Source organism: Dermacentor silvarum, chromosome 2, assembly GCF_013339745.2.
Source record: "Dermacentor silvarum isolate Dsil-2018 chromosome 2, BIME_Dsil_1.4, whole genome shotgun sequence".
Taxonomy (NCBI): domain Eukaryota; kingdom Metazoa; phylum Arthropoda; class Arachnida; order Ixodida; family Ixodidae; genus Dermacentor; species Dermacentor silvarum.
In genome coordinates, this window is record NC_051155.1 from 126,253,425 (window position 1) to 126,280,090 (window position 26,666).

A 26,666-nucleotide genomic window follows, 5' to 3' on the forward strand; every position below is an offset into this window, starting at 1 on the left:
CTACAAGTTTCAGCTTGAGTGATATTGTCAAGAAACATTGGGAGGAACTCGGAAGCAATCTTTTTTTTTTTTGTAGTTTGCTTGGAGAGTAACTAGCGTATGTAGTATAGGGTTGGTACCAGAGACCGCATTTTTTCAAGTTTGACTGGTTGCTCGGTTGATCTCGTTTTGTACTCGCAACTTGCCATAGTGGTTTTTGATGTGTGACAAAGCCAGTGTCAAGCAGACACCATTTACTATTTTGTTTGCTCATATGTTTTGTTTATATCAAGTACGATTTATTGCATGTACGGTTCGTTATATTGCACTCTACGTTTATTGCACAGTTGTACTCGTGCCTACGGGTGACTAAATTTCATTGTCAACTTGCTGGAATGTTCTCGTTTTGAGTGCCCGGATAACGGCTTTGGCTTTTGGCTCAAGGTCAATTGAAGGTCGCCGACAACGGGAGCAAAAAGGATTTCATGCTTAAAAGAGTAGGCAACCTTAAACTTTGACTTAGGTGTTTCTTATTGGCACTCGCATCCCGGCGTTGGTGTTCTGTGCTTTGGTCAGCGGTAATAAGTGATTTCTGATCAATTATAATTATTCCAGACACTTCAGTCTCTCAACTTGAACTAAGCTTATGCTTTGATATCATGTCTATAAAGAAACCCATGAATTTTGCACTGTACTACTTTTTTTCCTGATTTATTTTTAATCTCGTCTCAGCTAATTAGTTATAATTATCCCAGACACTTCAGCAAGTCAGCTTGTAACAAAACTTATGCTTTGATATCATATCTGTAATGAAAGTCATGAATTCTGTACTGAACCATTTTTTCTATTTTTCTGATTTACTTGGATTGCGTCCCCGGTCGTCTCAGCTAATTTTTTCTAATTATTCGAGACACTTCCGTAACTCAACTTATAACTAAACTTATGCTCTGATATCATATAATGAAATTCGTTAATTTTGGACTGTACTATTTTTTTCGATTTATTTTCGCCTCTCGATCATCTCAGGAGGTGAACCGGAAGGGCTGTGCAAAAAAAAAAAAAAATGTCACTCGATGCTCGTGCCACTAAAAACTCCCGATACAGCTTTCTATTGTTTAATACGTGCAACATAAAAGTGTTTTTTTTTTTCCTTTTATTTCTGAGCGTGAAAGAAGCCCGCGAATACACGCAAAATTGCCGCGCAACTAGCTGCTCGAGGCACTATGCGTGTATCCGCGGGCTCCTTTCACGGTCGGAAAAACACTTTTATGTAGTACGTATTGGGCAACAGAAAGCTTTATCGGGAGTTTTTCATGATGCTCTATAATTTTCTGATAGACACTTTTCATCTAAATATAATATCTGAGAAACTGATAAATAAATATTTAATACTAATTATGTAATTATTTATCTAATCCAAAAAATAATTTCAGTATCTGTAAGCGACGGCAAACAACATTACCTTGGTTCTGTTCAGCTACGCGGCATTTGCATATATTTAAGTGTCGGTGCTAGAAAGCAGGGACACCCTGTATATACTGGGTGTTCAAAATTAGGCTTTACGAAAAATTTTTTTAATCGCTTGTAGCAGGTAGCATAACTCTTATCGCTGAGCTTGGTTATTCGAAGAGACGGATATTATTAACACACGAAATTGAAACTCATATTCTAATAATTAACAAAAATTAACTATTTAACTTCTTCGTTAATTACTTCACGACACATATTGCAATTTATGAATTGTAGCCGGTGAGTTTGCAAGGCGTATCCACCTGAAATTAATTTCCAGGATAACACCAGTTTCGAGATATTATTGCCCAAAGTGTGGGACGAAATACATGGGCGTTCTAGTTACTTTTGTGCTTCAATGTATGAAACAACATTTTGGTAACAAAGTAAGTGTAACAACAGTGCATTTTTACGGCGAGTTTGATGGCGCATATCTCCAAACTGGTGTCATTCTGGAAATTCATTCCAAGTGGATGCAGCTGACAAGCTCACCGGCTACTATTCGTAAATTGCAATATGGGTCGTAAAGTAACAAAATATGAAGTAATTAGTGATTTTTGCTAAATACTTGAATCTATGTTTCGATTGCTCGTGCTACTATTGTCCGCCCCATCTAATAACACAGCTCAATGATAAGAATTATGCTACCTGCCACAGGCGATTTCTAAAAATTCCGTAAAACTTTAAAATGAACACCCTGTATGTATACATATATATAGACACAAAATTGGAGCACAAGACAAACGTCCCTACAAGCAGTAACCAATGACCGATGATTGGACACCTCCTGGATTCCCATCGGCGTCTTTTGTAAGTGGCCAGTGCCCTGTCTGTAAGAAAACGGCATTGCCTCCATGTTAAATATGGGCAAGATTGTGGGAAAAGTATAGTATGTAAGCATAATAAATAAATATGTTTTTTTTTAAAGAGCGCATTTCGTTTAGTTGTTTGCCCTTAGCGCACAATAGAATGAAACAAGAAGTTTGGGTGATCTCTGCGACGTGGTGTCCATATTTTACATGAAGGCCAAGGTCTGTTCTGTAAGACAGACCGGGTGCTGCTCAGTGTGCTGGGAAACTGCTTGGCCACCACGCACAATCTACGCTGTTATACTCGTAGCGCCGAAGCACAGGTACAAATGTTTAATGAATGGGACGGCATGCTGTCTACCATTTGTCATGATGTCAAACTAACAAGCACGAACAGCGACAATTGTGTACGTTGCTGGTCAATAGTTCACTTCGCGCCGGTTGCTTCACGTATTAAAATAAATATTTCTTTTTAATACAAACGATGAAAACTGTGCGCGCACACAGGGCGCGACATTTGCGACGTTTGAAGTTTGCTCTATTTCCCGCGCGCTCCGTACGTGGCCGGCCGGCGCACTGCGTTACCCCGATAAAGAAAATAGTTCCTCAAGGAAGCTAAGCAGAAAACTTTCGTGCTTTTGCAAACCGCAGAAATTGTTAAGAAATACCATTATATTACAAGATTTGTTAACAAATATTGCAATTCATGTCTATGAAAGAATGTATTTGTATGCGCATTTTAGTGTGAATGCGCGTTTGCGCTGTTGACTCTTTGGTAGGGTTGCCACATTGGGCTATTAATTGCCAAATTGGGCTACTTTTTACGCGGCTTGGCGTCGAATATTCCGAGTTGGCTACACGGCTATATTTGGGCTATTTTTGTATTAAGGACGTCAGCACTGACAAAATTTGGGAACGCCGGTTTATGAAAACCCAAAACTCATTGCTGCGAAAAAGTTATGTAATCAATCTCGAAGGCCGTGTTTTTAGGCAATGTCGGCGCTGAGTGGATGGCGTTAAGTCATCGCTGGCGGGTTTACACGTCTTTCCAGACTAAGCTCTCTTTTTGTTTTGGTTTCGGCGCCATCTGCTGCCGCTTCACACGTGGTTCAGTAAGAAAACCGTTCTCAAAACTAAGCATGGGCAAGTGGGCGAAATACAGCCGTGCATATAAGAAGGAATTGGAGAAGGACCCCTCTTTCAAAGGTAAATTGTACTTTATGCGCATATTTGGTTTTAAGAGCGTCTGGTGGTGCGTTGTTTCGGAATGGAGTAAGAAATTCGGCAAATTTCTTACTCTATTACAAAATGTCCGAAATTCATTCGGCATTCGAAGGCAACTATTGCATCTGCAAAGCGTAAAGCCGTTCAGAATTTAAAATGTTGCACTTGAGAATGAGGATGTTTTAAGGTAGCGTGAAGGTCTTGCGTGAGGCTCCCGCATGATCACGAACTTCGGCATAGGCACGGGCGCACTGTCGCACTTCGTACTTGCGGTGGACGTACTTTGTACTCGCTCGTCGTCTGCCGTTATCTCAAGATCGGTAGCCACGGCAAGGTGCGCGTGGAGGCCGATGCCGCTTCGTCCTCTCTTGCCCTTTTAGTCTTTAGAGAGACACAGATATTGCCGGCCCACCGGCTTTATTAAGAAAAGGAGGAGGAGGAGGAGGAGAGAAAGAGAAGGCAGGGATGTTAACCAGAAATGCGTCTGGTTGGCTCCCCTACTCTGGGGGACGGGAAAGAGGGAATAGAAAGATGAGATAGAGAGAGGAGGGGGGGGGAGGAAGGACACGGTGAGTTCGCGCACGCACGCGGAGGGCCTGAGCAATTCAAAGGCGTTCACATAGGCCAGTCGTCCTCAAGTAAGACAACAGTGCCTTCACAGCTTTGTGGGCTGACGAGCGATGGGGACGGTGTTCAAGGAGCACCTGCACAGACAATGGTCGATCGTCAAGTCGTCGCAATGCGTTCGATAAAGTTTGTCTTTCCGACTGAAATCGAACGCAGTGACACAATACATGTTCTATGTTCTCTTCGCTGCCGCAGTCGTCGCACGTGGCACTTTCGGTCATTCCAATCAAAGCACAGTACGCCTTCGTGAAAGCCACTCCCAACCACAGCCGGTATAGAAGCGATGCCTCACGTCGGTGAATCCCGGGTGGAGGTCGGAGTTGGAGCGAAGGGTTCAATTCGTGTAGCCTCGTGCGACTTATGTTTGGGGTGTTCCACTCTGATAGAGAGAGCTTGCGTGCCAGGTGACGAAGCTGCCTTCCAGCGTCTGTCCTGGAAAGAGGAATGGGAACGCTGTGTTGTTCTTGATGTGACTCTCGGGCAGCTTTGTCAGCGAGATCGTTTCCACTGATCCCGCAATGGCCAGGTAGCCATTGGAAAATAATTTCGTGGCCTTTCTGTTTGACATCGTGGTGAAGTTTGACAACTTCATACGTTAGTTGTTCGTGAGCTCCACGTCGGAGAACTGCCTGCATACTTTGTAAAGCCGGTCTCGAGTCGGAAAACACGGCCCATGTGCCAGGACTCTCTGCGTCTATAAATTGAAGTGCACTGCGCAGAGCCGTGAGCTCTGCAGCCGTGGACGTCGTGACATGTGAGGTCTTGAATCGCATTTTTAATCCTCTCGTCGGTATAAACACAGCACCGCCAGAACTGGTCGATGTAGTTGATCCGTCCGTATAGACGTGCACGTGACTGCTGTATCTCTCGTACAACAGAAGTAAGCTCAATTGCTTTAGTGCAGACGGTGATAAATCTGACTTTTTCTGCAGTCCTGGAATTCTAAGTCGGACTTCAGGGCGGCACAAACACCATGGAGGAGACACCAGCCTGACCGGAGGTGCGTACCCCGATGTAATCGAGGCACGATATGCACCGACAGTTGTGCTATATGACGTGCGGGGTCTTTCCACGGTGAGTGCGTCGAGGTGGTGGCAAGGAGTCCGGGCAATGTGCCTGACATGTGCACGCATTGTCTCGATGGCGATGTGCGTTGTGATAGAATAATCTTGAGCAATGGCGATAGTTTCAGCCGTTGACGCACTGCGTGGCACTCCAAGGCATATCCTAAGAGCTTGCGCCTGAATGCTCTGAATTGTACGCAAATTAGTTATGCAGGTGTTGGATATAACAGGTAGGCTGTACCGGAGGAACCCAACAAACAACACCCTGTATAGCTGTAACATGGGTTGTGTGGATACCCCCCAGTTCTTTCCTGCAAGGAACTTGAACAGATGACAAATAGCCATCAGGCGCTTTTTCACGTGGTTGACGTGAGGAGTCCAGGACAGATCTCTGTCAATCACAACTCCCAAGAACCTGTGACTCTTGCTGAACGATATCACTTGTCGGTTGATTGATATGCCGTATGCAGACATTGGCTTCCGCGTAAATGCCACCACTGCGCACTTTTCCCACGTCACCTCCAGTCCTTGTTTACGAAGGTAGCATGATGTCGATGAAGCCGCCTTCTGAAGCCGAGCGCGAAGCTGAAGCTGTGTCACCCCCGACGTCCAGATACAAATGTCGTCGGCGTAGATAGAGAGTCGAACGGTGCTTGGCAGGTTCTCGATTAGTCCAATAAGGGTCAGATTAAAAAGCGTCGGGCTTAGTACTCCGCCTTGAGGGACTCCACGGCTACTGTAATACTGGGGTGTCGGGCCATCCCCGGTGAGCACGTAGAATGATCGCATCTGTAGGTAGCTGCGAACCCATAGGTATGTCTTGCCACCAAGTCCTATTACTTCTAGCGCTTTAAGGATGGCTTCATGGGTGACGTTGTCGTAAGCTCCTTTAACGTCTAGAAACAAGGCAGCAGACAAGCGTTTACAGGCCTTCTGGAATTCGACATACGTTACCAAATCGACAAGGTTGTCTATAGACGAACGGCCGCGCCTGAATCCTGTTAACGTGTCTGGGTAAATTTCATAGTGCTCTAGGTACCACTCCAGTCGCGTTAGAACCATCCGTTCCATTACTTTGCCTACACAACTTGCAAGCGCGATCGGACGGTATGACGAAATGTCTAAAGGCGACTTGCCAGCTTTGAGGAGCGGAATCAGGCGACTTGATTTCCATTCCTAGGGAACGGTGCCTGTCTGCCACGAGTCGTTGTACAGGAGCAAGAGTGCCATTCGAGCTCGTTCACCAAGGTTACACAAAGCGCGGTATGTAATGCCATCTGGTCCTGAGGCTGAGGAACGCCTGCATAAAGCGAGCGCAGCTTCAAGTTCGTCCAGAGAAAAAGGGCACTCCATACGGGGATCACGTGAGGATGGTGAGTGGTCAGGAGTCTGCGTTCCAGTGGAACTTGCTACACCGGCAATCCTCCTACGGAAGGATTCTGCGACTTCAATCTCGCTGCATTGTAGATAAAGGGCGAGGGAATTAAATGGGTGGCGCTGTCCAGGGGTTGCACGGAGGCCCCGAACAGTTCTCCATATAAGAGACAAAGGCTTTCGGGGATCCAGAGACTCGCAGAAAGACGCCCATCGTTGTGAAGCCAGCTTATTCATTTGACGCTGTATTTTCTTCTGTGTGCGTCTGGCCAATCTCAAATCATGAATGGACTTTGTGCGCCTATATCTTCGTTCCGCACGGCGTCGAAGTGCGCGAAGTTTCTCTAGCTCAATGTCAAATTCGGTGCGTTTGGAGCTTTTCAAAGTCGAATGTGTGGCAACCTGTAAGGCACCTTTTATTTCGTCCCCTAGGCTGGATGGCATCTCGTCTCGACAGCGGTCTTCCAGGATTGATTTAAATTTCGGCCAGTCGATGGATTGGACGGCACCGGAGCACTTGGAGCTAGTCAGCCCCTCAATCGTGAGATAAGTTGGGATGTGGTCACTTCCCCGCGTTTCCAAGTCCGAGAACCATTTAACTCTTCTGTTAAAGGAGCGCGAAACAAAGCTGAGGTCAAGACAGCTACTATACGCCGTTCCTCGCAGATAGGTGGGGCTTCCGTCATTTAACAAGCAAAGTTCTTGTGCAGAAGCAATCGACACCAATCTTCTGCCCCTCGAGTTAATCTTGGAGATTCCCCAGAGGTAATGGTGGGCATTGAAATCCCCAGTGATAACCCATGGCTGTGGAGTTGTTGTCAAAATTTCCCGTAAGCGCTCGCAGTTTAGACGACTTGATGGTGATAGGTAGGCTCCCAGAATTATGAAGGTGACCTTGCTGTTCTTCACAGTCAAACACACGTACTGGTTTTCATTGTCAGGTGGCACTGGATGATGAACATATGTCAAGTCACAGCGTATGAAAACAATAACCTTGCTGCATTGCCCCTGGGTGGAAGACGTAATGCACTCATACCCTTACAGTCTGATGGGATATGACAGGTTTGGCTCGCAAATGACAATAATGGGAAACTGATTTATGAATACAAACTGTCGAAAATCGGACATACGCGACTTAAGTCCTCTGGCGTTCCATTCAAAGACAGATGCATTCTGGACCTCCGCTCTGAACGATGACTTCTGGCGGGCCATTGCTTTACCCTAGGGCCGCAAGCACTGGACCCAGGGCGTCCAGCACCTGCAGCGCGCTCTGCGCCGACGGGGTTTTCATGTTGATGAGTAGAACTCGCATAGCATCCATCAGTGACCGCAACATTATTATAACTTGGTGATCATCAGTCGTCGTTGGAGCAGTGGTTGGTGAGGGTGTCGATGGAGGTGGCATTCGAGGTGTCTCCGTGGCAGGTTGTGCACTTGGAAGTGCGGGCCACTCTTCGGGATGATCGACACTTGACATTTTCTTCGCTTGCGCAGCATCTTTCATGTTGGCGCTCCGCGTTGATGGAGCAGCCATTGTGGCGGAAGACGTTGTGTTGCTTTGTGCGGTTTTACGTTGCGCTTTTCGGTGGCGATGCCGTCGCCGTCTAAGTGTAGCGGCAGCCTCACGGTGTGTGGAATGATCCCGAACCATGCGCTTTAGAACCGCGAATTCCTTCCGCACCCGCGGGCAGTCCTTCGATGAGGCTTCGTGGGAACCGCCGCAATTAGGGCACTTCAGGACGGTCGCGCGGCAGGCGTCTTCCAAATGGGACTCCGCGCACCGTGGGCACACGGCATTGTTCGCACAAACGCTTTTTATGTGGCCAATCTTGAAGCACTTGTGACATTGCAGGGGCTTCGGTATGTATGGTCGAACTGGATGGCGGACATGACCAACTTTGACGTGAGAGGGAAGGCAATCTCCCTCAAACACAAGCTTCACGCAGCGTGTGTTTCCGAGTCTGGTAAGATGAGCGATGAGCGTGCCTTCAGTTGCTGGCTTTATTAATATTGGCAAGTTGTCGCTCGAAATGGAAATGTCGACGTCATAAATGACGCCAACAGTGCCGTTACCGCCAGTAGCAATCTGTGGTCGCACTTGTACTTTTTCAATTTCTGTGACATTCCGAAGGCTTTGTAGTGCGCTACGATGGAAAACGTCTACAGCCATGACATTCTTCCGTGAGTTGATTCTCACATCCTTAATCTCATTCGGTGCAATGCCCTCGAGTAACGTTGAAAGGACCTGCCTGTTCAGGAGCCGCAGATTGGTCGTGGGGTCCACGGGCAAGAAGAGCACAGTGTGCGGCCAGTGCTGTGGTGTATCCTTCACGGTGGAGACACTTGCCGGCGATGACGCTCGCAGCAGTCTTCTTTTTGCCTTTCGGCTCATGACAACCTTGAAGTCGTCGTCCGAGGAATCGTAGCTGTCCGAGTACAACTCGGTGGCCTCGCTGTCTGTGTCAGTTAACTGGCTCCCGCGTTTCCTGGACGTAAGCCGGCCTGACGGCTGCGCGCCAAGAAGGTCCTCGGAAGTATCTTCGTCCATTGCCGCAACGAGAGAGCGGTAGCTCCCAGAGATTGCAACGAAACAAAGCGAAAACGCAGACAACAGTGCAAGCGTTCAGCTATAGAATCACTTCGTCGTCTTCCAAATTAAGAAAAGATAATCGAATGCGCTATAGGATATATTGCGTTTCCTTTTTGCAGAAGTAAGAACGCAGGTGCGCCATTTTCAGTTAGTGTGACGTCGTGACGGTAACGGAGGGTGCGCCAGCCAGGTCGAGCCGATTGTGTTCGCGAAGAACGGGTTATCAGAGTGCGCGGGCTCGTTTCCTTTACTGTTGTGTGCACCGGCGTGCTGACCACCCGTAAAATGAGTATTTTTGGAACGTGAGAAAGCTTTCACTAGGTTTAACAAAAGTGGTTGTCTATGATAAAATAACAGGTAACTGAGCAAGAGGTATTTCCTTTTATTGCGATAGCAACTATACGGGGACTCCAAGCTCATTTCTAGCGTGGTCGTGGTCGTCGCTGTGAGGTTGCGTCTAAAGTTCAAACACGGTAACATCGTCGCCGCGCGCGTATGTTCCCCAGTGGAATTACATTTCTTTATTTTTTTTCAAGTCACACTGAAGGTAAGGTATACACAGCCCCCCTCGGAAATTGGGCAACACACGCATTCGTGCCTGCATTCACTGAAACTTACGCACACGTTTTCAGATTGCACGAATCTTGCCAGGGAATCCCTGTTTAAAAATTGCACAGTTGAACGCTTCGATACTAATACCGCCTGGGTTTTTGCCAGCGCCGTAAACCAGGTGAAACTGTAAATTTCACCTCTACTGCTACGGGCCAGCAGGTCCTTCCGTTTTTGCACTCAAAGGCGAATTGCAGTCACAACTGTTCCTCCTTCGCACGAGAAAAATGCGAGGTTTCAAGTTTTCTCCAGAGTCCTGTGTGCCTCTAAGCGGCAGCATTTGCTAACTCAGCGTCAAGCTGCTTTCGAGTAAAAAATACAAAATTGAAGAAGAGAAAGAGAGCGGGATAGAAATAACATGCGTATTTTTTGAATCAGATTTAGGAAAAGCATCACTATTCTAAAATGCATTGAGCTCGGGCCGCCTCTTGGGCACTCGATCGTGACCAGCCGAAGGTGATCCTAGAGGCTAGAGCTGGCAGTATTTTGCCCTACACTTATAGAAAAATCCCTCGAGTAAAGCGAGGCGTGAACTAAAGTTAGCTCACAACATGGCTCAGTAAATACTGATAGCGTCACGAATCAATCGGAAACGAAATCCTTCGGCTTGTAACAATAAGCGGTGTCCAAATCCACGTCCGAGTGGCAGCTCTCACTAGAATTCTTTACGCAGATCTTGAGGCCACTGTTGTGCTGGTTGCATGCGGCGGAAGTAATTTTGGAGCCGGAAATACGCGGTGAACCATCTGCTTCATCTATAAGACACCTGCGAACATCATCAAACGTTTGGCTATGTTTTGGGCTACTTTCGGGTAAAAAAAAATTAGGTTCTGGCTATCTTTGGGTTACATTTTGGGATCATTTGGCTATTTTTTGTTGGGGCCATCTGGCAACCCTACTCTTTGGCGCATTCCGGAAGTTTGTGCGTGCGGCGTATGTGTGCGGGTTGCGTGATGAGTTTGCTGCGTTTTCTTTGCCCTTTGCCTCGCTGCGACATCTTTGGTATATTCCAACTTGTTGCTCGCTCTTTATGGGCTACTCGTTGCCTCGAAGATCACCATGATCGCCTCCGACTCAGCCACATCGAAGGTGAGTGAGTGTTCGGATTCCTCTTGCTCGTTCGTTGCGACGCTATCAGCAAAAGTGCGTACAGCGCCCGTGGGTGTCTTCCACGCGCCTCTGTGCTCGTTTTCATTACTAGTACTATCCTTCCGTTTCGAGAATTGGTTCTGCAGCACGAGATTTGTGATATTGAACATGAAGTTTCGTCCTGATTTAACTTCGCAGCACGCTTGTGGCGACGTAAAGCAGCTATGTGGAGCCAGCAAAAACAGGGCACGTTGTGCGCGCCACGATTTTTGGTACGGTTTTCAAGCACCGATTGAAATTAGCCTTATTAAGGAACGCTCGTGCTTTGCCGTTTTGGTGGGCAGCTATGTGGAGCCAGCTAAAACAGGGCATCTTGTGCGCGCCACGATTTTTGGTACGGTGTTCCAGCACCGATTGAAATTAGCCTTATTAATGAGCGCTCGTGCTCTGCCGTTTTGGTAGAAACAATGCGACGGGATATCATCCGAACTGTACTGTAATCAAGTGTATTTCGTTCGCGCAACGCCGTCCATTGACGTGCACCTACTCCATGGCGTGTCGGGATCGGCGAAAATATGCGCGGGGCGTTTTGCGTTCGAATGTATTCTGCTACGCTGTTCGCTTCAGGATCGAGTGCCCCGAGTCCGCTGACACGCCGTGCGGTAGACACGCGCTGTGGCGCGATAATAATAAAGAATTGCTAGGGTGTATATGCGATTCTATGTGATAGGTTGTGGGAATGCGTGACTCTCGCGCGTCCCCTGATGTTGTTTTCTCCGCATAGCTTGCGTCTAGCTCCGGTGGTGGTCGTAGTGGTTGCGGCGCATTGCGAGAGATGGCGCGAGTGTCGCGACCCTAACGCCACCGAACGGCGGCGTGACTTGGTAGAAAAAGGTCGAAGGGTCTTCCTCTTTGGCTTGGGATCGGCGACCAACACGCACGAACACTTCGCGCGTGCGACGGCCCGGTTCGCGGGACCGTCTCGCGAGGCTAAGGGCAGGACACCGGTATGGACGAACACGGATCGTTCGAACGCGCCACCGTTCGCGTGACCGTACACGTGAACGACTAGGCGTTGGTGTCATAGCATGGGGCCAACATATTTCCTCGCTATCCGGTCGCGGTGAGTCGGACTTCCTTGATTTGTCGCGCGCCCATGTTAATGTTCTATTGGTTGTAATTCGGCCAGTGTGCATTGGTGTATGAAAGGCGCAATAAATGCCCTTTTGATTGTCTGCACTACTGTGTTGTCGTTCCTTTGTCCCAAGAGCGCGTGTGAGACCCCACAAGGTGAGATAAAAAAGGGGTGGTGCCAACGAATGCTGTGAAATCATCAGGTTGTGTTTGGTTTGTTTTCCGCCGGTAGGCGCGCGGTGAACTTTTTTTTTTTACCCATGATCTCTCTTCGACGCCATCGAGTGCTTCGCGTATAGGCGCTCTATATTCACGGAAAAGACAGATTATGTGGGATTCTATGTTCTGCTTTAGTGGGATAAAACATTCAAAATAATGTCATCGCGTGAAGTTTCAGCCTTTGGCACTTCAGTAACTGATTGATTTAACTAAGTTCGAAAATTAGTTAGGGAATGAGATGCTTGGGCATATTTGCCAATTTGCCCCACTGTGCTTCCAGCGGCATGTAGGCGTTATCAACAAAGGTCAAAAGTTAGCAAGGCTTTTTATGACTATAGAAATAGACAGCTATGTCAATAAGTTATTTTTGCTTCGAATTCGCACACTAAAGAGGAGAGAGAGTGAAAGGGACGCGTATCCTTGTGAACTAAATAACGCTTTGACATAAGCTTGGAACAATGGTTTGTTGGTGGAGCAGTTCTGTGGAATACTTTGAGAGTAAGCAGACTGTAGTAGCAACAGTTCGACGGGGAGTAAAAAAATGCACCACTGCATGGTTTTATATGAAGGAGCTACTTTTAATTTGTGGCCACAACAGTTCAGTAGATGAGCAAAAATAACTTTAAAATTTAAGAGAGAAATTAAAAATAAATTATTTACACACCTCACACTGCCAGAGGCAAGAGCAGCAATGCTTTAATGTTTTCAATCAGTCATTTATATCCATCCATTTATGTCGGCCTAATCGTCCATGTAGATGTTTGGATTGTTGCTTTTGACTTATCGTGGCGTCACATTTTAATACTGACATGTTTTCAGAATCAAAATGAGCCTGGAGACGCCACAGCCGGAATGCGAAAGGTGAATTCTTTGGCCTTTCATCGTCTAGCGTCACCCGTGAGAATGTATTGCCGGGAGCCGAGGAAAGCATTGCTGATGCAACCGCAAACATTTCCTCCATTGATCAGTTGGTGCACAGTGCCTTCAGTAGCAGCCATGACTTTAATCTCTCAGCTCTTGCAACTGCACTGGGACAGGGAGCAAATTTCGGTATCACTTGTGAACAATTTAAATGTAGAATGTGCCTTTTCAGAGTATACGCCTGATATACGAGGGGGGTTCAGAAACTTGATATGATCGGTACCATAAATTTGAAATGGGTGTACACATTAGGCGTCATCATTAGTGCAGTCTTTCCAGTTTTAACAGAATAAAAATATGTCCAATGTAGTACTGCAATTTACTGCAAACCAAGAACAGCAGTGCCCATAGAGAAAGTTGATTGAAGAGCAGGCAATGATCCAGGCTTTCTGCATTTCAAAGGACAAAATTCCAAAGAGATTGATGGCGAGCTGGATGGTGTGCAGTGTCGGTCATTACATACCGTAACGAGCTCGGCATGAATCTCCTTGGCATTGTCTCTTAAAATGCAGAAACCGAACCGTTGCTGATAAAATTATTAGAAATTAGAGGGTGGGGGTGGCAGGGCTTCCCTTTGGATCAGCCTGTGCATGCCATCTGCTATACTGACAATTCCACCTTAAAGAGAATCAGTGATGCATGTTATCCTATATTGAGCCATGTGTATTCCTTGTTTTGGTTTAAGGAGAAACTAAAGACACCCTGAATCAAATTAAACTGAAAAAGCATCCTTTTAAATCTCTATTTTTATTAATTCCTTGGCAGTAGGTTGATTATTAAATGCGAAAATGAAGCTCAATGTTCCATTTTCTGCGTATCGCCCCAATACCCCAGTTCTGATGCCTCATTGTGACATTGATTTCGTGCGGTTTTATGAACTTGGGTCGTTTTGGTTGTTTAAAAGTTCTTGGTGCTTTTTAATTTCGGTCTTTGGCTCTTTTGCAATACAATGAAGAACAACTTTATTTGTAAAAAAATTACCTAAGCTCGAGCATACACTAGCAGAATCCATGACGTCACTGCAAGCAGGTGTGGGAACTTTCAGGTGGCAGCGCCACCAATCTTTCATCTTGCGTCTTTTACAGCCTACTCAGCATCTTGTCACGGTACGAGTGAATTCTTTTGTATAACAGGAAGGTCATTTACAAATACATCTAAATTATTTTTTTTCTTTAGTGCTCACTTGGCATGGTTGCTTAGTGGCTTTGCAATTGTGCTCCTAAGCATGAGGTCGCAGTAGGAAATCACCTCATTTTGATGGAGGTGATATGCAAATCCCCCCATGTACCATGCTACCCCGGGTGGTCACAAATAATGTAGACTCCCCCACAATGCTGTGGCTCATAATCAGACTGTGGTTTTGACATGTAAAACCACAGAATTCATTTAATTTCTCTTTAGTGCTCCTTTAGGCTGTAGTATTCATTATCTCTGAAAAAACTGTGTCCAAGGTATTCTCCTTAAGATTTAGTAAAAATAGTAGCATTAAGTGTCTCCTATGCGATTATGCACAGCCTTTACTTTGCGAGTTGATTCATTAATTTCATGAAGTGGGCAGTTGGCACACCCTGCCTTTGTGGCTTATGTACACATTCAGCTGAGTAGGTCTGGGACACAGCAAGCGAATCTGATGTGTAGTGGTAATCGTATTAACGTCGACAGTTATCTTCCTCTTTGAGCTGCTACTGCTGCTTGTCAACACAAGCAGCAGTTGCCCAAGATGGCATGAAAGAGGTTCATTGAAGAGTGGCACATACCCTGAGTCACATACCCGGAGATCCAAGCTGGTCCATTGGTTGGTTATTAACCCACTTCCCTCAACATAGGAGCCCGATACCCTACCCACTAGACCATTGACCGCCAAGTGATACATATTGGCTGGAAAATAGAGACAGACACCCGAGAGTATGTGAAGTATCTTAAAAATGCTACTTGCATTAAAGTTTTCGATGCTTTGGTTTACTTACTATTTTATTTTATACTGTGTGAATCCTTGTTTTCTGAAGGATATGGTGCCCTAACAGCATGAGAAGCTATGACATCAGTTTTAGTTTTTTTATTAGTGACATTAGTTGACATTTTAGCTCTGGGGCAGGCAGTATTGCTGTGATTTATTTGGAGCACGGCTGTTGTGCAAATGGGCTTAAAATCCTTAATCTACCTCACTAATATTTACCTAAACGTGCCGTTTCACATAGGCTGGAGAAGTGCTCATTCAGATGATCCTGGCACACCTTGCCATGGTGGACCAGGCAAGTTTGCAAGGCCCTTGATTCACTATGTGTTCACAGAGGAAAACCTCATGGGCCCACTCACTCCTCGGAAACAACACCACCAATAGACAAAAAGAGGCTCTTGGCCTTATCAGGGTCAACGCTGTTATAGGCAAGTACCGTACATCTTTTTCCCATTGCATTTTTGCATTTACATTTTGTACATTGAATTACCAGCTTGAAATGACTGTCAAGTAGCCTGTGTCTGCAAGTGCGTGCTACAATTGCCTACTATTTGGAATGAATGTTCATTTGATATGAAGTCTCTATCGCCTCCATACTAAAGTGCTAGATTTTAAAAGCAGCCTTAACTGCCAGAAGTTATTGGTGGCTCCAACTGACAAGGTTAAGTGTATTTGTGCATTAGTTGCACTACTTGACTGTCATTGCGATGAATAGTTGCAATGAAGCAACTACCAATCTGTGGTACCAATCTGTGGTACCAATCTGTGAAGCACGCTACCAATCTGGTGGCATAGAGGGTGTGCTTAAGTAGCCTGAAAGTGTTGCTATAATATAGCAATTGTGGAGAAGCTATGCTCAAGTGCAGTTACTGCTGAACTCTAAGGACAGCACTTCTACCAAATTTCAGCAATCAAAATGGCCCTCCAAAATCTGTAATGCAAAACATAGCGGTTTCACCTATTTCAACATACCACATTGAATTGAAGTTGCTCCTGTCTTGAAGGAGGTCCATGTGGTGGCAGACGGTAACCTTTCAGCAGAGGGAGCCTAAGTTCTGTGGCATAATTGGTTGTTTCGACCAAAGCAACAATGGGAACAGTTGCCAACTTCGTTGTCAACATTGCTATGTTTAGCGATGTCCATTCATTCTAGGCACTCAACCTAATATTTAAGATCCAATTTATCGGATTGTATTCTAAGATGTGGAAAAAACAAAGGCATTAATTTGACATTTCCTCACGTTCACATAACATGATCAGCACTGAATAGGCCCTTGGCAGTTACTGTATAAAGCTTCTTACAAACCATGAGGCATGTCCACTGCTCCCACTCTGAAATTGTTGGAAATGTCTCCTGCTTTCTTACTTCAAGGATGCACTTGCCTGTTTTCAGCGTTATTATAAACCAGTGCTCAAGTACTATGGGTTTAGATTTATCGAAAGATTGAATGGGTGTTCATGTTTAACCCTTTTAGGATCACGTATTTTCTCGAAATACGTCCCCCAATTTAAGCGTTATATTATTTATTCTGGATAGTTCTTCAGAGTGACCTTTCGAGAAAAAAAGGGTAAATAATTTTTTAGGTCACAAAGTGACAAAGGTTGCTTAGTGTCCGCAGTTTTACGCCATGTTTATTGTAGCACGCAGGGCAAACAAGCATAATCACATTTTTTAAATGTATTGACATTCACAAAACATTGAACTAGGTGAATACTCCCAAACTACTGCAGTGATGGGGACCATAGAGTAAAGAGAAAGATCAGTTTTGGTAGAAGCCAAGGGGCGACAGCACAATGAGGATTTTTGTAGAAGTCGCAGAAGGTTACAGAATCTGTAATGTGATGCTAGGGGACACTTCATTCTTAAAAGGCATGCTTATTTATATGTTCTTTCGCCGCCTCATAGGTATGGTCGTGACCACATGATTTGTTTCCGCCACTGTACATGCATGGCAGTGACCTTCAAAGGATTAGCAGAGCCAGTCCACTTGCATATTTCTCTAGTAAGACTGAGCATTTCTTTGTATTGCTGTCATGTTTTGCCTCTGTTAGTGCAACCTGGTTGGCGCGCAACTGCAGTAAATCCTCATTATAAGCAGTATTTCCTTTAAAGTAGAGAGGCTTAAGAATGGCCATCATAATGCGAGAAGTGCACTGCAGTAGCATATGAGCTTGTAAAACAAATTCAAATATACCATACTCAATTCTGGTCGCATAACCGTATTTGGAGCAACTTCTGCAAGGAAAAGTGCAATGAAGTGCTGCACATTTTGATTATGAACGTTGATAGAACTAATTTTAGTTGCCAGTAGTCTACCTTTAAATTTTTTCACCAACAGTATGAAGTCTGTTTTCCACCATTTTGTTACTAAGCAAGCAAAGTTCACATTTTTCACACTAAGGATATTCATGAAATTATTCTGCCACAGTGGGCTTTTCCTGTTTGCCTTCTACATATTATACTAAGTGAAGTCCTCCGGCGCCACTCCACTTTGAAAGCTGGTCATTCTCTGGAATTAAACTCGTGAAAACTCTGAATAAACAAAACAAATGAAACAGTTTCACTATAACAGGGCGTACTGTATGTCGCACTATTGCATGTGGAACATTGATCTTAAACCTCATGCTGTTTTTCCTTTTTTAGAGGCTTTACCTGTCACAAGTTTCCTGGTACAAACATGGCCTACATTAAGAACACTCTGGCCTGACTTCTCGCAAGGGACCTGAAGTGTCCAGAAGAGCCCAAGTCTGTGGACAGTTCAAGTGCTGTGCACTTGTAGCCCTCAACATTTTTTTATTATTATTATAATGTTTCTAGTCACCTGAAAAGCCCAGGTTGGATGGTTCAGACACAAGTACTGTCTTGTGATTAATAATTAATTGTACAAGTGTAGCGCTTTGTATTTTTGTACATTTTTACGTAAACTTCTAATATATTGCTACAAAAGAGTGTTTTTTGACTATTTTATTTCATAGGTATCTTGGGTCGTTTCATGCCAATACTGTTCCATGATGGCACACCATTTCAAGTTTGTTTGATAAAGTAAAAGTAGGCACAGTGAGAAATTTTACAGAAAATTAGGTTTCATACGTACATCTGAAAGTGGAATCGGTGATATTGTCAGAGTGGTTCTCTTTAAGAAAAACTACATATTAAGATAAGTTTGTAGTAATGGTTTATTTTGCTATTTCAAAACAGTAAGAATTAAGAGGTAAAAGTTTGCTTAAATTCAGAGTGCAACAACAGCTCTTGGGCAAGGCAATGATGTGCTTTCTGTCATGTACGCCTGAAATCTGATTTCTTGCAAATTCTTTCATTCTAACTTCTTTTGCGGCACTGATAAAAAATTAAAAAAAAATTTCCTCATGCCAGTTCTATTTAAGTCCTCCAGCAGGTAACTAATAGCCACGGTCTCTCAGATAGAAATCTTAAGTAGTCAAAGCGAATAAATCGCTTCGTATGTAATGACCTGCCCAGGAACTTAGTTTCATGGCAGAAAACGCAACTGGATCGTGCAACAAGCAATGCAACACAATAAACTGCTGCCATGGCACAACTTATTGTAATTACCATGTCGTTTCAGAAATAGATAACGTTTATAAAATGTGCACACCATTTAACCAATAAGAGTCTCAGTGGGCTCATGCAATATGTGCCATGATTATTATATTACTGGCTACCCAATAAAGAAAGCAAGTACATTTTAAATGTTATTTACTGTAATGCTAGTCAGCTTGTATATTATTTATTTTATATTTATTCAAATTTTGAGAAATGTGTTTAACTTTAGGGCCACGTAAACTTTACATCTCTCAGTATTTAATTTCGTTGTTGTATCAAGCTGCCGGCACTTTGTAGATTGCACTGGAAATTTTTTGATCTCAAGGCACACATGGCTCTGTACAATTCACAAATCTTTGGCTACAATAAACAATTCTTCTAGAAAAAATGCTTTTTGTCCACATCAATTTTGAGCTGTTGATTTCGTGAAGGAGTATTGACTTTGTGTGTTAAGCCAATTCAAAAAATAGCATATTGGTTCTGCTAGCAGCTCTAGAATGTTTTATTGCAGGCTATATCTAAAAGTGTGCTATTTTATCCCTGGGTGACCCAGGTCTGCAATACCGAAGTACCTGCATTTAAATTTGCCCCTCTCCTCTAGTATGCAAGGAACATATCATTTTGACATCAATGGTAATGCTACGAGACTAGACGTAGCTCAACGGTATTTCAAGAAAAGTCTAGTGCCGTTTTCAACACTACTCAAAAAATAGCATATTTCAGTGGGCTCTCAGTGATTTCAATAGTGACATTCAACACTGCTCCAATAATATTTAAATGGTGTTGCAATATTGACGTTTAACACTATTCCAATAATACTTCAATGGGGTTTCGATATTGATGTTTAATACTGCTCCAATAATATTTCAATGGGGTTTCAATATTGACACTCAACACAGCTCCAACATTATGTCAATGGGGTTTCAATGTTGGCATTCAACATATTTCAACAGTTTCTCAACAGCCTTTCAATATTGACATTCGACACATCTTCGACAGGTTTTAAATGGGCTTTCAATATGGGCATTGAACATTTTTTCAACAATCCATCAATGACTTCTCAAATTGAAACAACCCAATGATGTTTCCACAAAATGTCGCGGGCCAATTATCAACACCTGTCAACAATTTTTTCAATAATGTTTCAACAAAGCCTCGATGCACTTTCAATACCATTTGTTGACATTGACTGATGACTTTTCAACAACTTCAGCGCCTCTCCTCAACTGATTCCGGCAGGCATGTCACTCGCTGCCATCACTGCTGCCGAAGAATGCGAAATTTGTGCGTTGGATCCCCCCCCCTCCCGCCCCCCAGTCCCTCCAGTTCGTCCTTCCTTTGCACCACAAGCAGTTCGCCGCGCGATGTCTTTGTCAGAATAATCCCTGATGACCTTCCTTCTGATCAGGCTACTGACCTTCGCCGCCTCCTGGAGTCTTACCACGACATTTTAGACTTCGACGATCGTTCTCTGAGCCAAACGTCTGTTGTCCAACATCGCATCGACACCGGGAACGCGAGCCCTATCCGTCGCCGTCCCTATCGTGTCTCCCTCGCCGAACGTCGTGTGATCCAAGGCGAAGTTGACAAAATGATCACAAAAGGCGTTATCGAACCTTCTTCCAGTCCGTGGGCGTCCCCTGTGGTGCTAGTAAAAAGGAAAGACGGCAGCTCGCGCTTTTGTGTTGACTACCAACACTTTTGTGTTGACTACCGACTACCGACTGTTGACTACCGAACAACATCACACGCAAGGACATCTACCCCCTGCCCCGAATTGATGACGCCTTGGACTGCCTCCACGGCGCCACGTACTTTTCCTCCATTGACCTACTCTCCGAATACTGGCAAATTACCGTTGATGCCATGCACCGTGAAAACATTGCGTTCGTCACATCAGATGGACTTTACCAATTCAAGGTTATGCCTTTTGGATTGTGTAATGCCCCCGCGATCTTCGAGCGAATGATGGATTCTCTCCTTCGGGGCTATAAGTGGTCTACGTGTTTATGCTATCTAGATGACGTGATTGTCTTTTCGCCTACTTTTGAGGACCACCTAGCCCGCCTGTCGGCCATTCTTGATGTGTTCCGCCGCGCTGGCCTACACCTTAACTCCTCCATGTGTCGTTTCGCTCGGCGTCACATCACCGTTCTCGGTCACCTTGTGAGTGCTAGCGGTATCCAACCTGACCCCGACAAGGTGCGTGCCGTCCGAGACTTTCCTGTTCCTCGCTCAGTTAGCGATGTACAGATCTTTGTCGGTTTGTGTTGCTACTTCCGCCGCTTTGTCAGGAATTTTGCCGACATTGCCCGGCCGCTTACTGACCTACTCAAGAAGGACATCTCTTTTTCCTGGGGTCGTGCACAAGCTGCCGCATTCACCACCCTTGTCAATTTACTGACTTCACCGCCCAATTTGGCGAATTATGACCCGTTGGCCCCTACAGAAGTTCGCACCGACGCTAGTGGCCTCGGCATAGGTGCAGTACTCGCCCAACGCCAGAACGACCAGGACCGTGTCATTGCCTACGCCAGCCGCCTTTTCTCGTCGTCGGAGCGGAATTATTCGATAACTGGACGTGAATGCCTGGCTTTGGTCTGGGCTGTGGCAGAATTCCGCCCTTATTTGTACGGCTGAACGTTTTCCGTTGTCATGGATCACCATGCCCTTTGCTGGCTCTCGTCGCTGAAGGATCCTACAGGAAGCCTTGGCCGCTGGGCGTTGCGACTACAGGAGTACACCTTTGACGTGCTCTACAAATCTGGCCGGATGCACCAAGATGCTGACTGTTTATCCCGCTACCCTGTCGGCCCTGCCGACACCGCCGAACGTGATACCGGTGAATTCTTCATGGCTATTGCAGATCTGTCCAACATACGCGCTGAACAGGAAAGTGACGACACGTTACGATCTATAGTTGGCCGCCTCCATTATCGTCAGCCCGACCCATCGCTTCGTCTGTCTGAGCTTCACGACGATATTCGTTACAGTCATATTACCACTCCCGACGGCCCAGAGCTTCTGCTTGTTCTCCCCAAGCATCTTCTTGCTACTGTTCTCCAAGAACTCCATAATGCTCCGACCGCTGCCCATCTTGGCGTATCCCGCACATACGATCGCGTGCGGCGCCGTTTTTCTTGGCTTGGTCTGTACCGATCTATTCGACGCTACGTTGCTGCGTGTGACCTTTGTGAGCGATGTAAACGGCCCGCAGGGTTGCCTGCAGGCCTTCTGCATCCTATTCACACAGCCCAGGAGCCATTCTACCGCGTCGGTCTCGACCTCCTCGGTCCATTTCCTTCGTCCGCTTCAGGGAACAAGTGGATCGCAGTTGCGACCGACTACACTACGCGTTTTGCCATCACGCGAGCTTTGCCGACTAGTTGCGCCATTGACGTCGCCGATTTCCTCCTTCATGACGTCATCCTTCGTCATGGTGCTCCTCGGCAACTGCTCACAGACCAAGGCAGCTACTACTTGTCAAAAGTTGTCAATGACATCCTTCGTTCCTGTTCTGTGGAGCACAAGCTCACTACTGCATACCACCCGCAGACCAACGGGCTCACCGAAAGGCTGAACCGCATCTTAACCGATATGCTGTCGATTTACGTGTCTGACGATCATCGGGACTGGGCCAGCGCTTTGCCATACGTCACGTTCGCGTAGAACTCCTCCCGTCACGACACCGCCGGTGTTTCGCCGTTTTACCTCCTGTATGGCCACCACCCTGCATTGCCTTTTGACACAATCCTACCTGCTGTTCTACAACATACCACGGAGTATGGCCGCGATGCTGCCGCGTGAGACCATCTGGCACGTCAGATAGCTCATGAGCGGCTTTCCGACTCACAATGATGACAAAAGGACCGTTACGACCGCAGCCACCGGCACCTCTGCTTTTCTCCGGGATCTCTTGTGCTTCTCCGGACTCCTTCTTGTCGCGTCGGTCTCTCCGAAAATCTTTTATCGCGTTGCAGTGGACCTTACGATGTTTTACGGCAACTTAGTGACGTGAACAATGAAATCACCCCACTGAACAGTTCTTCACCATCTACCCTGCCATCTCGTGACGTCGTGCACGTATCCCGGCTGAAGTCGTACTTTTCCGTCGCCTCCTCGTATAAGTAATCTGCGCCGAGACGGCGCTCAGCCCACCGGGGCGGTTAGATGCTACGGGCCGCCTCCTTGCATAAAGGAAGAAGACGACGATCGCCGGGAAACGCGCGTGTGTTCAGCCATCTTGGCCATCTCTGCCAACAGTTCCTGTATATAAATACTGTCCCTCTTTTATCTATTTGACGCCCCGTCACAATATGTACCTACACACATTTTATTTCCTTACTCCCAGTGATTGCGTGTACGCATCTCACAGGGGAATAAATGTTTGCCTAAACACCTTATATGACGAGAAATCCCAACGTTCGGACTAGCTCAAACTCGTGCAATCGTAACGTGAATGGACCTTGTCACAGGTTTACTCGCAGAAGATCGCCCTCCATTTCCTCTCAGTGGTGACTATCATATTGCACCTGATATCTAATAAATAATGCTATCAATAACTACCATCATCCTCTTTCCTTTGGCCCATCCCCTCGGCGGAGGGCACAGCTCTACACGACCGAAAGTGACTCGTGTACTTCAGTGGCCTAACGTAAAACATGATGCCGCGTGCGATGCCCTGGACTGATTATATGCATTAAACTACCTTCATTCCTGTCTAGTTTCTGCCTGTGTCGATTACAAAGGAATCTGACAGGATGGATAACTGACTCAGGTGTTGTTCGCTCCAACTGCACCAGAAACGCCCGACGACAAATAGAACTGTCAGCACTGAAACGCAGGCGAACTTTTTATGCTTCCCAACGGTCGCATATCTTCGTAGTGGCCTACTTTAGAGAACGAGCAAGTCGTCAGAAATGCCAAGCCAGTGCGCAAAGTTTCTCCCACGATTTCTTCCGTATGACAAGATAGTTAATAATGCTGGCTGCGTTTCGCCAGTGCAGAAACACTTTTGCCACTAGTCCTCACAGTGGTATGCTTAGGCCAATAAAGTACGTATGGCGCTCATTAAGCTGAAAGGTATTGACCCCAACCGTGGTATTGACGTATTTCACAGCCGCGGAAAGAGCTTACGTTTTCATAAATGCATATTAAGTTCAAGCCCATGTTTGACTTGATCTATATGACGCCTTTTGTGAACGCGCCGAAGAAAACACAGCGTCTTGGGCAAGATCGTCAAGCATGGGCCACAAGTTAAGATGCATTTCTCAATATGGGCGTTCATTACACACCAAACTCCGCTAGCACTTGCCGCGGGCGCCGCGCTCCCAGCCGGAGAATCGACGTCAATCGCGCAAGTGCGCGCAGGCATGTGGCCGTGCTGTGACGTCACTGATAATGACGCTTGACTTCGAGAATTATTCAAGGCAACATCAGTTATTTGTTTAACATGTTGCTTCAAAATAAGAATTAAAGTTTAGGATAATAATAAAACATACATACCGGGTGTCTGCGTGTTCTTGTTTCACTCCGCACTGTAGCAACAGAATTACTTCTGTTTAATCTTCTTCCCACGTCGTGCACTCGCGCGCGCAGAGAACGAAACTATGTCATTTTCTACCGTGTTCCAGAGCCGCGATCTCTCTCTTTCATCCTCTGGTGCCTGCCTCAGTGCATGCTTGCGATTGTGGCACTGACTTATATCGCTAATCGGGTGTTCTTGTGTAGAGAGCGTAAAATCATACAATGCATGAAACAAGACGAACGCAACAGCTCGCGCGCGAGACCGTCACCGGATGTGCGCCACTAAGCAAAAAAGTGAGAGAGAGAAAAAGAATAGAAGGCGGGACCCGTGACGTATTCTTCAAGCGGTCCTCGAATCCGGTATGGGAGAACGCCGGGAAAGAAAGGAGCTTTTTCTAGTAATCTACCCCTCCAGCGGCCGTCACTTCAACTAAATTTTTCGGGCAAGACTCTCCCGCTAACGCTCCTTCTCGCCTTTTCGCTATAGTTCGCGCAGTGGTAGCATTTACCAAGCAATCTCTCGCGGCGTTCTTGCGTTTGATAATTCGCGCAGTGGTAGCATTTACCAAACAATCTCTTGCGGTGTTCTTTCGTTTTATTTTTTCCGTCTTGTTTTCTTGTTGAATAGCTTCGCATCGTCCCTGCTGCAGTGTGCGGGTAGCGATTGTGTAGCCGTCACGAAGGCAACATGCCGAATGCGTTGTGCAGGCCGTTTTTCTCCGTGAACTATGCCAAGAAAACGTGGAATGAAGATTTTAGAGAAGCGCCAGCATTTACGCTTGCACAGCTTCGCCAATACTTTGACCCACCTAGTGAAGACATTTGTGACCGCAGAACACGTCGCGGCTAGAACTTTCTACAAGATAAAGTCTTCCTGCATTTCAAGTGAATCCGAACGTAGGAAGAGTTTGCCAGCACAATGCTGGTCTACAGAACATGCCATCAAAATGCTGGTGTACTGTTTACAGTAGCAGGCCTAAAGTAGCCGTCCAGCACAGACCGATCCTGCTCTTGGCTCGTGCGATTTCAAGAGGAGCATTTTTATTGCATTCATTAAGACTTCCAACAAAACTGGCATGTCTGTGCAGAATAATGTGGGCAGAAACATAATTGTTACGTGCTTTATTGATCAATTGTTCATAAATATTGAAAAAAGTGTTATATATAACCTACAAGGTGGCACAGATATCCTGCATCCAACAGAATCACTGTTGCAAAGTGTGTCGAAAAATTATGATATCGAGAGCGCTCAATACATCAGGGTACTTTACAGCACTCCAATTGGTTTGTTATCATTGGCAAGCATCTGAAATGGTGTGGCCAGTACACTTCAATATATTAACACGGGTGAGCGCTTTGTTTCGCAGCCAGGCGCTATACAAATCAGCGCTATGCCACTTTACATAATCACCCTGAAACCAAATGTTGCTAATGCAGCAAACTGACACATTCATGTCGCCGTATTTTCTTTACGTACAATATATTGTCGCGGTACAACGCCAAGAGAGGACAGAGAGACGTTCGTCAAGAACAGCAGGACAACCTGTTCTAGCAAAACAGAACGGAGACACGTCTTCTTCGTCGTCAGCCAAAAACCCACTGACCCACTAGACGGAGTCCGTTAATGCCCCCCATCGTCATTGTCGTCTGCCTAAAGAGCACACGCGTCATTTGCCCCCCCCCCCCTAGAAGAACATCGTCCCGATGCTATACCAGAAATGTCACTTGCGGTAGTGAGGGCCTCACGCATAGTCATTCGCTCACATATGGCTTCTTGCGGACTACATGCACAAGTTCAGGACGGTGCGGGCGGCGCCTCGTACAGTTGGGACTATCGGGGACGACCTCGTAGCTGACATAACTCAGTCGCCGCAATACTCGATATGGACCGAAGTATCGCCTTAACAGCTTTTCGGAGAGGCCTCGTTTCCGTATGGGTGTCCAAACCCACACTCTGTCGCCGACTTCATAGGTTACGGTTCTACAGTGAGCATCAAAGCGGCCTGCGTCGTAGTCTTGCGGCTGGCAGATCCGCACGCGCGCGAGCTGCCGAGCCTCTTGAGCGCGTTGCGTAAACACATCGGCTTCCGTTTCAATGTCGTCAAATTCGTGTGGAAGCATTGCATCCAGCATCGTTCGTACATTCCGGCCGTGAACAAGGGTGAACGGAGTCATGCGCGTCGTCTCTTGTTTCGCCGTGTTGTACGCAAACGTGATATACGGGAGGATGTCATCCCAATTTTTATGGTCGACATCCACGTACATTGAAAGCATGTCTTCAATTGTTTTGTTTAGGCGCTCTGTCAGTCCGTTGGTTTGTGGATGGTTGGCGGTCGTCTTCCGATGAGCCGTTGCACTTAGCAGTAAGACATGATCTAAAAGTGCAGCCGTGAGTGCGGTTCCTCTGTCGGTAATTACGACGCTTGGGGCTCCGTGTCGCAACACACCATTTTCAATGAAAAAGCGCGCCACC

At 46.0% G+C, this 26,666-nt stretch overlaps 1 protein-coding gene and 1 long non-coding RNA gene across 2 annotated transcripts in view; one reads left to right on the top strand and one right to left on the bottom strand.

Annotated features, from left to right (window-relative positions):
• LOC125943522 (uncharacterized) overlaps positions 1-26,666 on the bottom strand; it is a 1,494,167-nt gene that overhangs the window by 1,041,724 nt on the left and 425,777 nt on the right. The window lies entirely within an intron of this gene.
• On the top strand, positions 10,719-15,532 carry LOC125943149 (uncharacterized). Its single transcript, XR_007465596.1, has 3 exons — positions 10,719-10,874; positions 13,047-13,088; positions 15,347-15,532. It is a non-coding gene; the product is annotated as an uncharacterized LOC125943149 (long non-coding RNA).